This window comes from Aedes aegypti, chromosome 1 (assembly GCF_002204515.2).
Source record: "Aedes aegypti strain LVP_AGWG chromosome 1, AaegL5.0 Primary Assembly, whole genome shotgun sequence".
Classification (NCBI taxonomy): domain Eukaryota; kingdom Metazoa; phylum Arthropoda; class Insecta; order Diptera; family Culicidae; genus Aedes; species Aedes aegypti.
Window position 1 is genome coordinate 140,607,522 of NC_035107.1, and position 17,580 is coordinate 140,625,101.

Genomic DNA, 17,580 nt, shown 5'->3' on the forward strand with positions numbered 1-17,580 from the left:
AATATGGTAGGTGGCCAATCCACCACCCGCAGCGCTCGCATCGTTTTTGTTCGCGTTTGACGTTTACACACTACCGCCATCTGTTGGCCCGTCGGCTAAACACACTAATTATAGCATTGGGCGTACATAACCTCGTGACTATGCTTTGGATCGAGATTTGTTCTAAGTGTTACGACTGTTTGTCTGTGATATAATTTTCAATTTTCGGTCATTATAATATACCGTCGATGGGGGTGACAATGGGTCTAGGGGGTGAGATTGGGTCAAAACGGAAAAATATGATATATGAAATATTTCAGCCAATAACGCTGATATTATTAAAATTTGTAATTCATATGTTAGGGAACATATAATTACACGTAATTCATCACAATATACATTTTTAGGAATAGTAGTTTTTGTTTACTATATCGATAAAGTTTTATGTTGAAACTAGATAAAATTTTACAACATTAAATTTCGCCTGTGCAAAGTATCACGCATGTACTTTTACGTCAATAGTTATATTAGTAGAAAGTTGAAAGTCTTTTCATTACACTTCACATGTTTTTTCCGGATCTATTTGATTTTTTTACAAATTTTACAATATTTTTTTTTTCGGTACGGTGTCTAAAACATTAAGATGGGGGTGAGATTGGGTCAAGTAAGAACGATAGTAGATGAAATCACAAGTCCACTTTTTTGACATTTTACGTTGTCGGGTGTTCTCTTTTTTCATTAAGATTTGTTTATTTTTTTCTAAATACAGCATCTCTGAAACATCAAACAAGTCTACTTGAGTATTCCGTGCATTGAATAACAATTTAACGCATCCTGACAACTTCTCAAACCAGCAACTGTTTTTCGTGCGCAGCAACATCGTAAAATTATAGTAAATAATTTTTTTCTTCATTTCAATTTCAAATTCAATATTTCATTAGTGTTTTCATATTATAGAAACATCTCACGGAAGTACAAATGAGTTGGATCGCTGAAATACCGGGGATTATGACGTCAACATCTGCTGAAACGTATTGATCATGGAATGTCGCACCGAAATTTAACTATTTGCGAAGGTTTAAAATAATCACTGTTTCAGTACACCTTTGGGAAACCTGAATAGGCTTTATGGCAATGGGGATGAGACTTTGAAAACAATTTGATGGAAAAAAAACAAGAAAATTTATGTCAACTTAACGATTAATGTTGGGTTTACATATTTACCCAGGTAACATTGATAGCTGAATAACAGTTTATTCGACTGAAAAGAAGCTTTATAAACAGTATTTTAGCTGAGTAAGCTGTTATTCAGCTATCAATAATACTTGGGTATTCTCATAGCTCTTCAACTTTTTGGTATAATCGTTCATTTAAGTAGGTTTATCATACTTGTGAAACATCTTAGATATCTTTTCGTCTTGTTTGCATCGTATTTCATCAATATATTTAAGCTGTGAATGATTTTGAAATCATTTTTTCAAAAACAAGTTATTTTAATTACAGTGACCCAATGTCACCCCCTCTATGGGGTGAGATTGGGTAATTTTTCATTCACTTGTGGTGCCGCTGTGAATAAATATTTTTCTTTAATTTTTTGAACAGTTGTTAATGTACCATCAAAGTACATACACACCAAATTTGAAGTTTATTGGAGTTCAATTGCGATAGTTATTCAATAAATAAATTATACATATCCCTTTTTGACCCATTGTCACCCCCAACGACGGTAACTTAGAAACGGTTTGTCCGATCAGTTTGGAGTCTTCCGCAAAGTTTTAGGTTATTGTTGGGACTATCTGGAAAAAAATATACACTGTAAAAAATAATGTTGTAATTTTTTATATATCGAAAATAAAGCTTAAAAATCAATTTTCTCAAAAATCGTATTTTTGATTTTTTTTTTTTTATGTTAAAGTAGACAAAAAATGAAGTCTTTTGCACAGTGGGTCAAGATGGAGAAATCATGGACAAAAAAGTTATGATTTTTTAAAAAAAGGTTGATTTTTCAATATGGTCTTAATAAACTTTTTGAATGCTTTTCGACCCGATTTTATGAAAGTACGCAAAATTTTCAACAAATCTTCCTAAAGCTTTCCATTTTAAATTCGTGTGCGTCAACCTATGGGTGCATAGATCATCCCAACAAACATTTTCACGGAATAAGAGTTGAACCAAATACTCTCAATCATATTTCAGCTGAATAAACTGTTATTTAGCTACTAATGTTTGTTGAGATCCCCCAACACGGATTCAGTGTGTTTAACTTATGGTTATCTTGTGTCATGATCATCATATTCAAGTAGGTCGATTTGAAATCGATGAGCTTGCTGTCGATTTCTGTGTTCCAAATTTCTAAATTATTAGTGATCAACCCATTGCGAACTAAATTGCGGTCGGACCTCGTGTCGAACGACAGTCATTATCATGTTCCAAAGAGAAGAAGCAAATTCTGAAGCTGAAAGTGATAGAGGAAAATTTGCGGATTCTTTTTTTCTTCTATTAGTGTAGATGTCCGAGTGAATATGAGGAGTTCATTCTAATTTTCTATTAATAAAAGCATTACTTCCAGCTTTGGATGTGCATTGACTGGATTAGTTTGGATAGAATGATGTTGTCCAGTCGGTGGTTCGTATATATCTTCTTTATTCAAAAATCATTTCCTTACGCTAGCCTACCTACTGAGTGGCGTGACACATACTTTTTGCTGTGTAAGCATTTGGTAGTTCATCGTTCTACAACGGCTGAATGTTATGATTATCCAGCATAACATTCTGTCGTTCGACTTCCACTTCTACCGATCGCGTTCCACAGGCGTAGTCAGGGGTGTATCCGCCACACGCCCTATTTATTTATTTTTAAATTTTTATCTTATAGTTGAAAATTTAAAACATTTAGTTTATAATGGTTGAAACGTAAAACATTTAGTTTGAAATACAAGTTTATTTTTAATTCTAATAATTTGAAATGTAAATGTGTTTAACTAATGTGATCCATTGTAGATCGCCTTTGATATCTCATATCTCCAGCTCAGTCTTCTCAAGACTCTACAGAACTAACATTAGAGATACTCATTTATATAAAATGGAATGATATTTGTTTGGTATTATTAAAAACGTAAGTGGTAGCGAGCTCATCCGCCACACGTCCTAAAAATATTTTACTGTATTATATTGGTTATAAAATTGATGGATTTGTTATAAAAGATTTTGTCCTACTTTTATGAATTAAATCTACCTTATCTTTTATTCGAATCGCTACATTCGGTCCTCTGTCTTCTACTACAGGGTACGGTCCCTCATATACTGTACTAAACTTGTTCCCTGTTTCATTTTTTATTAACAATAACTGTCCAGTGACATAGTGTAATTCTTTTGTGTTTGTATTTAATTTTAGAGTTCTTCTTGTTTTTGCTTCAGTTAATGATTTGTGTGCTGCTTGTTGTGTTGCTTGAATTTTTATTTTTAGTAACTTTGAATAATCGTCCAAATTGTAAATGGGTGTCAGAATCGGAGGAGGATCGCTTAAACTTGATGGCAGTTTACAATGTTTTCCAAACACTAACTCAAATGGAGTTTTTTCAGTCTCCAGATGAGTTGTGGTATTATACGCAAATTGATAAAACTTGGTCCATGATGACCATTCTCCAGGATTTCCTGCTGCATAGATTCTCAAAAAATTTCCTAAACTCTTATGCGAGTTTTCCAATGCGCCTATCGACTGATGGTGATAAGCAGTTGAATTTAATTTAGAAATTTTTAAAAGTTCACAAATTTTTGTAAATAACTCTGACATAAATTCTGTTCCTCGATCAGTAGCAATTTCATCGGGAACTCCATAATTTAATATAACATTCTCTACAAAAGCTTTAGCAACAATTTTGGTTGATTTGTTTAATATTGGTGTCGCAGTGATGAATTTTGTCAATTCACACTGTGTTGTTAGTATGTATGAATGACCTTCATAACTAGGCACAAGTGGTCCAACCAAATCTAAATAGATTTTGCTGAATGCACTATTTGCCGTTGTTGTTACGATCTGTGGTACATTTTTGGGTTTTATGTGTTTATTTTTCTGGCAAGATTCGCAAGACTTTATGAAATTGGAAATATCCTTTTTCATAGTCGACCAAAAATATCGCCTTTGTATGTTCTTTAGTGTTTCGCGATACCTGCATGGCCTGCCGTAGGCAGTAAATGAAAATCATTTATTATGAGATCTTTCTCCATTTTACTTTCAATGTGCTTTATCTTCTGATCCATTATTCTCAATGGTGGCATGCCCTTATTTAAGTTGTTGGTATGTATCATGTTGTAAAATTGTTTTCCTGGATCAGTATTCTTTATTACGAGCTCGTTTATTTTGTTTATTTTGCACATTTCTTTCAGCATTACTACTATCCGCCGTAGCTGGATTAGAGTCTTAGCTGGATTAATTTTAATTTGATGTTTTGGAGCATCAAATCTTACTTCAGGTATTACTTTGTTTTCATTAAAGATTACTTCGATTGACAATCCTGATAATGAATGCTGGCCAGCCATTTCATTATTTGGATCCCCATCAGAATTCTCTTTTGCTGATTTACTTCGCGTGGTCACTAGAACATCTTGGTCAACTTTCTTGTTTATTTCTTTTAAATTGTCGCTTGTCATCCTAGATAAGGCGTCTGCCAATACGTTGTCTTTTCCTGGAATATACGTTATACTAAAATCATACTCTTCCAGTGCTAACCTGAATTTAGTTAGCCTACTAGAAGGTTCCTTCATTGAAAACAAATAGACTAATGGTCTGTGGTCTGTTTCCAAATCAAACTTTCTTCCATACAGATATGGTCTGGAATGCTTGATCGCCCAAACTACAGCCAATAGTTCCTTTTCAATAGTTCCATAATTTAATTCTGATTTGTTCAGTGCTCTGGATGCATATGCTACTGGTCTTCCGTTTTTTTCGGTTAGACAGCACTGCTCCCAAAGCATACCCTGACGCATCAGTTTGCAATTTAAAAGAATTTTCAAAATCCGGGTAATCCAAAATTGGTGGGTTAACAAAATTGGTTTTCAATATTTCGAAGCTTTGTTGACATTCTGGTATCCATTTAAATACTACACCTTTCCTTGTCAACTGATTCAATGGAATACAAATCCTTGAAAAATCTTTTATGTGCTTTCGATAGTAGTTGGCGAAAGCAACAAAACGTTTAACTTCATCGGCTGTTTTAGGTACAGGCCAAATAAAGCAACTCTTGCAGCAAAAAATTGCACTTAGCGGGATTTAATTTAAGATTAACTCCCCTAAGTCTTTCAAAAATTGCAATAAGGTTCTTATTGTGTTCTTCTAGTGTCTTGCCAAAAACTATTATATCGTCTAGATAAACTAAACATTTTTCCATATTCAGTCCCGACATCGCGACTGTCATTAATCTTGAAAAAGTTGAGGGACTAATTTTTAATCCCATTGGCAGCCTGGTCATTTGAAATTGACCAGTGGCTGTTGAAAAAGCTGTTATAGGTCTACTTTTAGGATCTATCTCACATTGATAGTATCCCTGCGAGAGATCCAAGTGCGTGAAGTACTTGGCCCCTGCCAGAGAATCTATAATGTCTTCGATATTTCCTAATTCAAACCTATCATCTTGAAGGGAATTGTTTACCTTTCGGTAATCAATTACCGTCCTCCATTTTTTTTTTGTCATCGCATGACTTTTTGGGTACGAGGAGCACCGGGCTATTCCATTCGGAACGGGCTTCCTCTATTATACCACTGTCAGTCATATTTTTAATTTGTTTGGCAATTTCTTCTTTTTGTGATTGTGGCAACCGATATGGTTTTGTGTATACTGGTTGCGTATTTTGCTTAACGGCAATCGATGGTGATAAAATTTTGGTTACCGATAGCTTATCGTCTGATAGACAAAATTTATCGTTGTACTTCAGACAAATTTTTCGAATCGTGGCTTTTTCCTCACGAGATAAATGATTAATTTTTAATTCCTTTAACAATTTTTCAGCTCTATTCGAGTCAGTTTTGACATCATCAAGTTGAATTATATTATATTGATCAAGCTTTTCCATTTTTGGTTGCAGTTCATGCAAAAGAACTGTTTTTCTTGATACATTTAAAATTTTTACTGGGATCTTCCCATTGTTAGGTTTTACAATTGAATTAGCTATAAAAACGTATGGTTTGACTTCCTCACTTAATAACACCTGAGGTTCGTTTACATTTACCTCTACAAATGCTGTGCTCTCCGTTCTAGCGGGTACACATATAAATGACATATTTGGTGTGTTGAATGGTATTTTAATTTTGCAATTGTTTACGTATGCAATTAGTGTTTGTTCCTTGAAGTTTAATATTGTTTCATACTTGTACAAGAAATTTTTTCCAAGCAAGGCAGGTATGCTAGGGGGTAATCCCTTGACAACATAAGCCTTGATTCCAAAAACTGTTTGTCCATAGCAAAGACAAATATTAATACTTCCTGACGACAAAGTTGAACCATTTATTCCTCTAATTTTAATTTTGTCATTTTTGTCAATTGCTGTTTCACGGGGAACAAGATGTGCTGAAATAATAGAACAACTTGCTCCACTGTCTAAAATAAATGGTACCTGTTCATTTTTGATGTTGAATGTTATCGATGGTAGCCTTTTCCCTACATTACTCACGAAAAAGCTCGATAATATTCGCAACATCTTCTTCCTGTTGTTGATTTGGTCGCTGTTGAGGTTCTTGGACAGCTACATTGGCATGTCCGTGTCTACCTCTGTTGTTGTTACCACGGTTTTGTTGTGGATAGTTGTTATTATTGTTGGGTTGTTGTCTATTTCCGGGAGGTTGCTGGTTTTGGTGGAAGCCTCTACCTCGGCCTCTGCCATAACCGAAACCTCTTGCTCTGCTTCCTCTTCTTGTCCGAAAATTAGAACTTCTTCCCCGATAGTTTCCTCTGTAAAACCCTGAGGGGCCGGCATGCATCCACATAGCCGTTTCCTCCTCATTGGTGTGCACCTCCAGAGCATCACTTATCGCTCTGGTAAGTGTGCCTGGATTCCTTGCCTTGAGGAAAAATTGCGTCCTAGAGTCCTTCAAACCCTGCATGAAGTTTCGGATCGCGATGGGTTGTACGATGGCCTCAGCCACCGCCTCATCTGCGAATGTTCCGTTGGAGACGTGAGCAGCTGCAAGCTTTGCTGCTAGCTCACCAATCTCCTTCCCGTAGTCCGTTAAAGTTTTCTTGTTTTGTTTGATCGTGGCCATTTCTGACTCAATGGCCTGCGGACTAAATTTTACAGAAAATTTAATTTTTAGAAGCCTTTTGGCTTCGGCCATGGTCACCGCCGTGTTTATTACACCGTGCGCGGGACCAGTCAATCGAGTTTTTACAAATTTCAAAATTTCGATTTCTGGAACTCCATCGTTATAATCTTTAAGGAGGTCCAGAGTTTCAAAAAAACTGGAAAGCTTTTCAGCTTCCCCGTTGAATTTATCTACCAGCTTTAGGGCAGTGCCCAAATCTAGTTTTGGAGCCATCTTGGGTAAGGTTTCTTCCCCGTCTGATGATTCCGAGTGGTCCTCCTCTGAGTCTGATTCTTCACTAATAATCTTTTGAATGGATAGGTCCTTTTTGTTTGAACTTTTTAATAATTTGATACAATCATTTATGATCACTCTCAGATCTCTATATTGTTTTGATAGATTTACTCTTACTTTTTTATCTTTTACTATGATTCTCAATCTATCTTTGAGTTTTAGTAATTCTTCAATCTTGCTATTTTTTTTTCTCTAGTCCGAAATTACATTTTTTCAAGCTAGTATGTAATCTTAAAATTGCATCTTGGATTATAAAAAATCTATCCATTCAAAAGATATCAATTTTTTAAAAAATTTTGGTTTACTCACACATTTCTGTTTTTCTCTCTTTTGTTTATCGTTAATCTTCTTCTTTTTCCTTAGTTTTTCATGTTTTTGGTTGTTTTGATTTCGTTATCCTTGTTACCTAAAATAATTTTTTTTTGTGTAAATATGTTTTTTTTTTTTAAATTTACCAGTTTATTTGGTTACTCCCCCTGCTCTGTTGTTGTTAATAATTTTCCATTGTCTGGTTGAGTTCTCGATATTCAAACAACAGCGTCTCGCGCCATCCCGTCCGGGTGCTTTGTGGCTCGATTTTCGCCAATGCTGCTGCTGCAACTCCAAATACGGCCTCACCTATTTGCTGTTTGGCCTGGACTTCCTCGTAGCTAATCAATATCAGTTTCCTCGTGCAGCGTCCGTTTCTCTGCCATTGTTCATCTCTTTGCGGGGTTATTCCGAAACGAGAACTTCTTCTTTTCGATTGGTTTATCAAGCCGATTGTTTTTCTCTGACGAGCACTTTACTGTTTCTCGATGCAACGAGTCACTGTGTACCGCGTAATCGTAAAAATCTCTTAAAATTTTAGTTTTTTGACATTTGACACGAAAAATAAAATTAACGGAGCACCAGAAAACTAGTCTTTTTCATGTTTCACTTGTTACGTTGGTTTTTCGTTTTCACTTATTAAGCTGGGAGCGTCGCCAGCCGTGCCGTACGTTCGGCAACCCGCTCAGTTTGCTGGCGGTGGCACCTGATAATACTCTTTGCCAATATGTAGCCCACGGCTACGCCAGCCATTACGCAAAGTGCAATGGTTTGTGCTACGTGGTGACCATTCGGTGCTGACGCGGTGATGGTTGGGGCGACGATTTCGTCAGCCGAAAACCAACCCATCGTTTCAGTAAGTTTTTCCCATGCGATTTAATTTGCAATTAATGTCACGCGTAATGTTCTTTCTGGTACACAACTGTTACGGTGATATCGGCCTCAAACACTTCTTTTTTCAAAACTTTTCATTACACTTGAGTGTAGAATACTTTCACTTAGTGCTAAACACTAATTTATGGTCTTAATACTGGCTTAGGATCGCCATGCATTGACTGGATTAGTTTGGATAGAATGATGTTGTCCAGTCGGTGGTTCGTATATATCTTCTTTATTCAAAAATCATTTCCTTACGCTAGCCTACCTACTGAGTGGCGTGACTCATACTTTCTGCTGTGTAAGCAATGTGTAAGCGATGAACTGTTCTACAACGGCTGAATGTTATGATTATCCAGCATAACATTCTGTCGTTCGACTTCTACTTCTACCGATCGCGTTCCACAGGCGTAGTCAGGGGTGTATCCGCCACAGATGTAATGTATGGTGTTAGAGAAAAATCGGATTCCACTAACAGATTTTCCTAGCTTTCAGCTTCCAATAAAATGAAATATGCTAATCCGGGGCTTCCCAAATTATGGATTTGCGGCGCCCCGCTTGTTGCTGACTCACTTGTATGAATAAAAAAAACATTCAAGTGAGCTTGCGACAAGCAGGGGAGCCTCGAATCCATATTTTGGGGAGCAAGATTTCTTCTATCAAATTTCTTCTTTCAGTCTCATGACATTCATGTTTTATCACACATGACTATCTAAAGCCACTACATTTCGAATTCAATAAGCAAATCAGTTGGTTTTCATGTTTTAATATTTAAACATTCATGTTTGTTTCTCATGACAACTTAATGTTAATACACATGTTATTAACCGTGAAGTCAATGACGAAATCCATATAGCTACCACACTCAAGTCGTGGTTTTCCTCATTGCGCAAATCTATAAGTAAAACACACGACCTTGGCGTGTAGATTTTTCTCAGTGTGTTGCAAATTTCTGTCGAATCCCTTGTCCGATTTTGGTAAACTTACCCTAATACACACCGTGAACGTGATCCATTTTGTGGTGTCAGTCTTGGAACACGTTCCTTCCACTCAAAATCAGTTTAACACAGCAAGTGGCTGTAAATTTCCCCTGTGAATGAATAAAAATTATTTTATTAATTATTTATTATTTTTAAAATATAATTTATACATTATTTAATAATTTTCAACAAATAACTATTTTGTCTCTTCACAAATCTCGACCCAATAAAATCTTATTCGACATGGTTAGCCATCACAAAAATAACGATTGAATAACTGATTGAATCAGCTTTAAAAGTCCACACGGAGAAATATTTTTACCTAATTTTTGAGTTTACTTTACCCAAAATTAAGTATATCGATTATTAGACTCAAAATATCTCGGTTTTCTTCTTCTCCCACACGAATGTTGTCAAAAATAGAGAGAGCTGCATCTACCCAATGAACTAATCTACGATGACGTCACGCTGCAACTTCCAGCGGGAAGAAAACCTTTTATTGCGGGCCATGTTTACAAAAAATGAACGATTTCGTTGTGCATTCATCCACTTCGTGTTCATCCGGCGAACATTCGTTGTCCGGATGTTGGTCCGGATGTCATTTAATGTAAACATTGCCCGCATTTAGAGCAGAAAAGAAAAAGAAAGTCGAGGACAAAAGAAGACCGTGGATAAGTCCATGGGGAGGGGGGGGGGGGGGAGGGGGGGGGTTTACCTTGGCCCAATAAGCCAAATTTGGGTAAATGCAACTTTTCTTACGGTTGGGTCGAAAGAACCCAATTTTGCGTTAAATCAACCCAAAATTGAGTATATTTTTCTAATGGAATTAAAGCCAAACTACCTTGGAAATTTAGCCAAAATTGAGTTATTGGGCTCAACTACGGAATTGCGTCGAAACAACCCAAAATTGAGTTGAATTCCGTCTCCGTGCACTTGTTTCATATAAGATTGAATCGTTGCAACCAGAGTGGACAAATATAATAATGCTATTTACAGGCACTCTAGTTGCAATAGGGTCCTAAAGCCCTGTCCCAATTTTAGTGCCAAACGCTTAAGTTTAAGCCAAGAACACATGTTTACTCAATTTTCTAATGTTTTCCGTTGGTTTGAGCCCAAAAAACATTTTTTGAGATTTTGTCACATCCTTTGGCTTAAACTCAAATTTTGTGTGTATTTTGTTTTCCGTGCCCCTTACGAAATGTCAGATAGGAACAACCCCAGTGGTCGAACTCAAACCCCTGTGGTGTTTTTGTCGACTAAGCGAACGTCAAACATGATCAAAAGTGTCAAGGTTCATTTATGGACCAAATTTTAAAAATTAAAGTTAAAACATGATATAGCCATTATTTGAGCCGGAAAAATTGTCAAAGTTGTTACAGTAACATGCTCTTTCGTGTTCTTACATAAAAACAAGATTTCATTAAAAATTTTAGGACCCAATTAGTGATCCTTTATCTTATAAAGGATTTCTAGTTGCAATGCAACAGCTGATGTGTTACTTTTCCCTAGAGTGTGATGGTCGTGTCCCCGGCGGTTTTGACAGATCGAAACTGTTTATCAAACAATTTCACGCACTCGCTCATGATCATTCGTGGTCGCTTTAGTTTTTTTTTATCACCGCTAAATTAATACCTAATAATTCAAATTTAACACTCGATAGTAACTAGCGCGACGAATTTTCGATGTGCTTGGAGAAACTGTAACTAAAATAGTGTTCAACTAACGCTGATAAGGTAAGTTCAATAAATATATTAATCATTCTTGTTTTAAGGACCAACCGGAGGCCATTACACGCTAAGAAATAATTACACAATCGATATGGATTGATGTGGCATTGAGATTTACAATAAGTTTGAGTACCGTATTCCGGGGTAACATCGATCATTTTTTTTTTTTTTTAAGATATTAAATGATTCACATAAAAATTCAAATTGTGCAAAAAAAAACAAGTACTGGCACCCATTGCTCGTAACTGTATACTTGAATTTGTTTGCTGAAAGATTCAGATGGTCTGCAATTTCCTTAGGAAGTTCTGCATTCTCTAAAGTAATTTGTTAAATTCGCTTAATTGAACATACTTACTAAAGTATTGACAACGGAATCGTTTTCGACAACGCCTTTTTTTAGTAACAATCGCATTTTTCATGCTTATATTGTTTGCAGACCTCATGTTAGACATTAAGAGGGTCATGCCGATCGATGATTACGGTACCGTAAAACGGAGGATCTTTGAAAGTGCGGGACCCACAACATATCAAACGAAACAACTGAGTCTCTATTTTTGATGGAATGTCTCTTAAGTCTCCATTTCAACCAAAGTGGTCTCTAAAGTTTTTTTTTTTCCTTATTTTGCTTGCAATGAATCCTGTGGCAAAATTTAAATGCTCTAAAGAAACTTTCAGAAACTATTACGCGACTATTCTACAAGTTATTAAAAAAAGGCTTAGATTCCTTAAAAAAGCTCCAAGGATTATCCTATTGATTTCACCAGATATTTCATTTGGGACTCTTGTTTTTTAGAAATTCTTCTAGAGATCTATCTACCAATTGTCCCAGATTTTTTTTTCTAGCGATTTTTTAAAAGATGTTCAGAGAAATTTCTCGTGAATTTGCTTCAGGAAATCCTTGATCTCTCCAACGCTACTACTTCCGGTAATTTTCTCAGGGATTACATTGTTTTTTCCAAAGACTATCCTAGGATTTTCTCCGGATATTTTTCCTCTAATCCTTCAACTGAATTCTCTAGTTGTTACTCTAGAAGGTCTTCCAGAATTTCTCCGAGAAAATACACAATGGTTTATTCCTGAGATTTCGATACCAAGAATTTTTCCACCTATTCATGTAGATTCCTTCTAGATTTATCTACCATAGATTGCTACATAAAATCCTTAAGGGGTTTTAGAGGAAATCTGTTAAGAACTCTTCTATGAATTCTTCAATAAATTCGACCTGGTATTCTTCGTAAAGCTCTCTTAGTTCTTTTTTTATGATTTTTTGCAGCAATTCATCCAAACACTACTGCAGTACTCTTTCTCAAGGAATTTCTCAACAAACCACACGAAATCTTCAAAGATTTAAGATTCCTCAGCAGTCTACACTACAGTAATTTTCCCGTTATTACTCCGATAATTCCTACATAAATTTCTTTATGGATACCGTCCGATGTTTTTTTTAGAAATTCCCTTAAACAGTCGTGTGGATTAAACTTTCTTAATACTCCAGTAGACGAATTACAGCGCATATTTTCTTCGAAGAAAATAAAATTTTGAGCAATGGAAAAAAAAAATCTTCGAAGGAATTTAGAGATCCTTTTTTTATTATTAACCTCTTTTCCCATTCTCCAGAGGTCCATTTTTTTCGAAGAGCATGATACAAACTGAATTAGATGAATACTATGCAATAGCTACTAGGATATGACTCCATATCCATCAATGCAATCCAACAGTCAACTAATGGTTTCAATAGTAAAACTTGATTGTTTTTCAAAGCAAGCTACTATTAAAAATTAACTAAACTTTTTTTTAACAATTTTGAAAAATGTAGCCTAATTGTAACATTATTTGTTTAAGCACTCAAGTCGTTGGAAAGAATGGGTTAAGGATGACTTTAAACATACCCAAATTTCGTCTAATGTAGTTTTGAATTTTGTTTCAAAATACCGTAAAGTACCCATATTTCGCGCGCGTTCCTAATTTCGCTCACTGACATTTTAAACATGTTCTGCGAAAGAATTTTTTTCCAGCTACTATTTTGAATAATTCTACTTCAGTAATGACTGCATAATATGCAATTATATAGTCCAATATGCATAAACAAGTATGAATAAAATGACAGTGAGCGAAATTAGGAGTGTGCGCAAAATATGGTAGCATCACGGTACCTCATGGACTTGTTTCGAAAATTTCTCCTAAAATAAAAATTTTCCTTGACATTTCCCAACAACGTCCAAAATCTTAGATAATTGTCTGCTCCGATTCTATGAAGAATCAAACTGTGGGTTGACTGTAGTTTGCTTTTAAATTTATCGAAAAGTAAATTATTTAAACGCTTTGCTCTGTACTTTTAGGTTTTAAATGGATAAAAGCTGCGAGGTAATCGATTTATGTGTTAAATCCGAGAAATCCGATGACACATCCACCACCATTCCATTCGAAGCAAATTCAAATGCTGATGCGCGTCTTCCAGAAACCGAGGAAAATACAATTTGCAGTGCCGATTTTCCTAGTAAAAGAGAATATACCGAACAGTGGGTCAGTGAACAGAATGCTACTATTCCACCAAGCTCTAAAATGCCATGCATAGAAAGTTCCTTTGTACGGACGCCTGCATTGGAAACTCAGCCTCAGGATATTGTTGGCACAATACCTACCGAAATCACTGAACTAGTCAACAATGAGTGCGCTATAAAGCTAATAAACCATTTAGTTATCTATGCGTTCAACAAAATTACTGAGGCAGACTTGCACAGAAAATTGATCTCCGTAACTCCCGACATAGACCCGCAAATCAATTATCGAAGCAAAATTGGTTTTCGATGTGTTTACGAACGTTGCGTAGTGCTGTTCTATGAAGCACTGCTGGATCTGACTGAAATACTGCAGAAACTTTCGCCACCGCATCTGGAAATAGTCATCTTGTGGATGTACAATACGGTAGAGAACATATCTAGAGCTCATGGTGTGGATAGCAGCTTCCTACGGAACGAAAAGTATATCGAAACCCTATTGAGAGATTTTTCGAGCAGCCAGAGTGAGATTCCAAATCCGGAGAACATATTTTTCAATATCTATCGTAAAATGCAACCAACCGAGGTGACAGTCGGGACACAGTTGCAAACAGCTTCCGAAGGGCCCCCAAAGAAGAAGGGCAGGCAGAGAAAACCTCGCACCAAAAAGGACAATCAACTAGCAATATTGCAACGTATCAGTAAGTAGTCGAAACGTGACTCTAGCGATTGAGATTAAACGGGTTGAACTCGAGTATTCAAAACATGACAATAATTCTGCCTTAAACACATAGAATCAAATGTATTAGTTACTTAAACTGGCAGAAGTGAGTCTTACCAAAAGCCTAAGATTAGTTAAGGTAAAATATGTCCAGCCATAGCTGCTATGAATTCGTTCCATTGTGTTTCTTAGTTAAATAATAAAAACCTTTATTACCACAATATGTCCAGCTTTTATACCTATCTCTTTTCATATATGTACAAATATTACAAGCATCTCACAGCCCCTTTCTACAAAAGTTCTCCTGTACCTAATGAAAAGTTTATAGAAATGTAAGGTACCGTGGGGCAAGTGGGTAATGGAATTCGCATAGTTGAGATTCTTCAAATTCTAGAGACTTTAAATTAAAACAAATGAGGTCGTGTATTTTTTTTAGCTTGACTCCCACCAAATATAAGCAGCATGCTGAAATTGATTTTTATTAAAATACAGAAAAAGTTTTTGAAATATGTCTCTTTACTTTTCACTTGCCCCAAAAGTGGGGCAAGTGAAAAGTTTACTGTTTTGAATAATCAATTCAAAAATAAACAGTTATATCCACGATTTCTATAAGCTTTAACATTTGTTAAGGCTTCCCAATGAACAATAACATAAATAATATGTAAACAAAGAAAATGTTATTCTTTTCACTTGAATTTTCTTCTGTTCAGTTATGTTAGTTGAAATGATTCGACAACATTATAACTGCAACATTTCCAATGTTAGTTCTTACATTATAGGACAGCAATTGCATTTCTGCTCTGTATAATTCCCACCGCTCGTTATTTGTTTTTGAGAAAGTCGGATATGACGTCGGATAACCCTTCGGGAGAAATCAAACGGAATCCCTCAATAACGTATTTAGAATCTTTTTTTATGTGGATAGACCTATATCCCATTTTTATGTTTTGAACTAGCTTTACATAGACATTCCACGAGATTTCCGTGTGTTCTCTAATATTGCAACTTTTCAGTCAACGTCTTCCTTTTAATTGGCTGCCCGAAGTAGACATATTGATATTTTAATGTTTGGTAACATCTTTTAGAGAATTTCCATGATTTCTAATAGCTTTTAACGCTTGAGTATAGTGTTTCTTGAACTATCAGCACGTTATGTTTTTTCTAAGATAATTGCGAACCATGGTTACTTATGGCTTCTTAAAGAGAAAACACAAATTCAATCTTTAATGATAAACTTTTCACTTGCCCCATCTGATAAGAAAATTTACGGTATTTAAATTTAGTTATTTTTAGGTCTACGTCGAATTAATTTTAAAACTTTTTTTATTGCAGTTTGAAACTGTCACAGAGGACAACTAAGAAGTGGTACAGAAAATTGTTTTCCGCAACTTTTTTCCACTGAAAATATTAAAATAAGATTGTACGCTGCCAACTTGTTACGGAGTAATAGTTGGCAGGCTAACAATTTTTCACTCTATTATGCAATAATGGCTGAAAAATCTCAGAAATATCTTACCTATCGTAATGTTCTCAATGGCCTCAAAGGTTTACGCATGAATTCAAAACGTTATTTCACATATTCAGTGAAATATATCAATTGTTTTCACTTACCCCATTTACCCACTTGCCCCGCGGTACCTTATATGATTTACCTGAATTTGCCACATTATTACTTCCAATGCGTATAATTAGAATAGCTCGCTTGTTACGCACAACGCGAGCGTGGTGATACCAACTACAAGTAAACGCAAAATAAGAATCAACTTTGTAACATGTTACAGGTATTGTGTAAAGTGTCTGGTTTTGTTACAAAGGTGTCGTAAATATATAACCAAAATCTTTACAAGAACCCAAACTTGAATGCCTATTTCATCATAAATTAATATAATAATAAAGAACATATAAGGGGTCATGCACAAATTACGTCACGCTCCAAGGGGGGGATGGGGTCGAGCCAAGCGGGACAAGCCTTACAAAATTTTCGGAGAACTCATACAAAAAGTGTGACAAAGGGGGGGAGGGGGTCGAAAAAGTGGAAATTTATTTTATTTAACCCTCTAATACCCAAATTTTTATTTTCGATCTAAATATCATTTTTAGTTATCTAAAATCGTTCTAAACACGTTTTGGGCAATGATTTATTTTTATTCGCTAATCTATGAATTTTGGTTTTTGATTTTTATAATTTTTATTTTCGAACATCCCTATCCTTTTTCATTTTTTCTTGAAGCCTCTTCTAGTTACTGATTTTTGACAACAATAAAAATTCAAGTTTTCACGGTACTTTTAAAAATAATAAATTTCAAATATTTTTCTGAAAATATTTTTATTTTCCGTGTAATTAACGGAAACACAGGTTTGGAATTATTTTAATACCACCAAGCCCTTCTTCTGTTATAGATTAATAGTAGAAAAATATAAAAGGCACGACTTTTAATAATACACGTTAAATAAACCCTAGGCATTTGTAGGTTATATAAGAATACAATTTTTCAAACAATTTTCAAAAATACAAAAAAGTTTCAAAAGTCATAAAAAACTTTTCTCATATGCGTGTTATGAGTCAAGGATTAAGCCAAAAATAAAATCATTTTGATTTCCGAGCTACGAAAAAATACACAAAATTCCAAAGTGTACCCCGTCTAAAGGCGGGGTTGGGTATTAGAGGGTTAATTTTTTATTTTTATTTATTACAAATACTTGCTAAGTAAGGACAATTCTTTTAAAATTTAGCAATCGGAATTCAACTTTCAAATTATTATGTTATTAACATTATGGTTATACTACATCTATTCTTAAACATTAACTTTAATTCCTTCCTGAAAAGTGTTGTGTGTTTTTCCTACGGAACTCTGATATATTAGAACATGATTTTGTTTCGGACGATAGCTGATTCCAGTATA

At 35.3% G+C, this 17,580-nt stretch overlaps 1 long non-coding RNA gene across 1 annotated transcript; it reads left to right on the top strand.

Moving 5' to 3' along the window:
- Positions 1 to 11,258: 11,258 nt before the first annotated feature.
- LOC5564682 lies at positions 11,259 to 14,900 on the top strand. Its single transcript, XR_002501149.1, has 2 exons — positions 11,259 to 11,464; positions 13,798 to 14,900. It is a non-coding gene; the product is annotated as an uncharacterized LOC5564682 (long non-coding RNA).
- Positions 14,901 to 17,580: the final 2,680 nt, after the last annotated feature.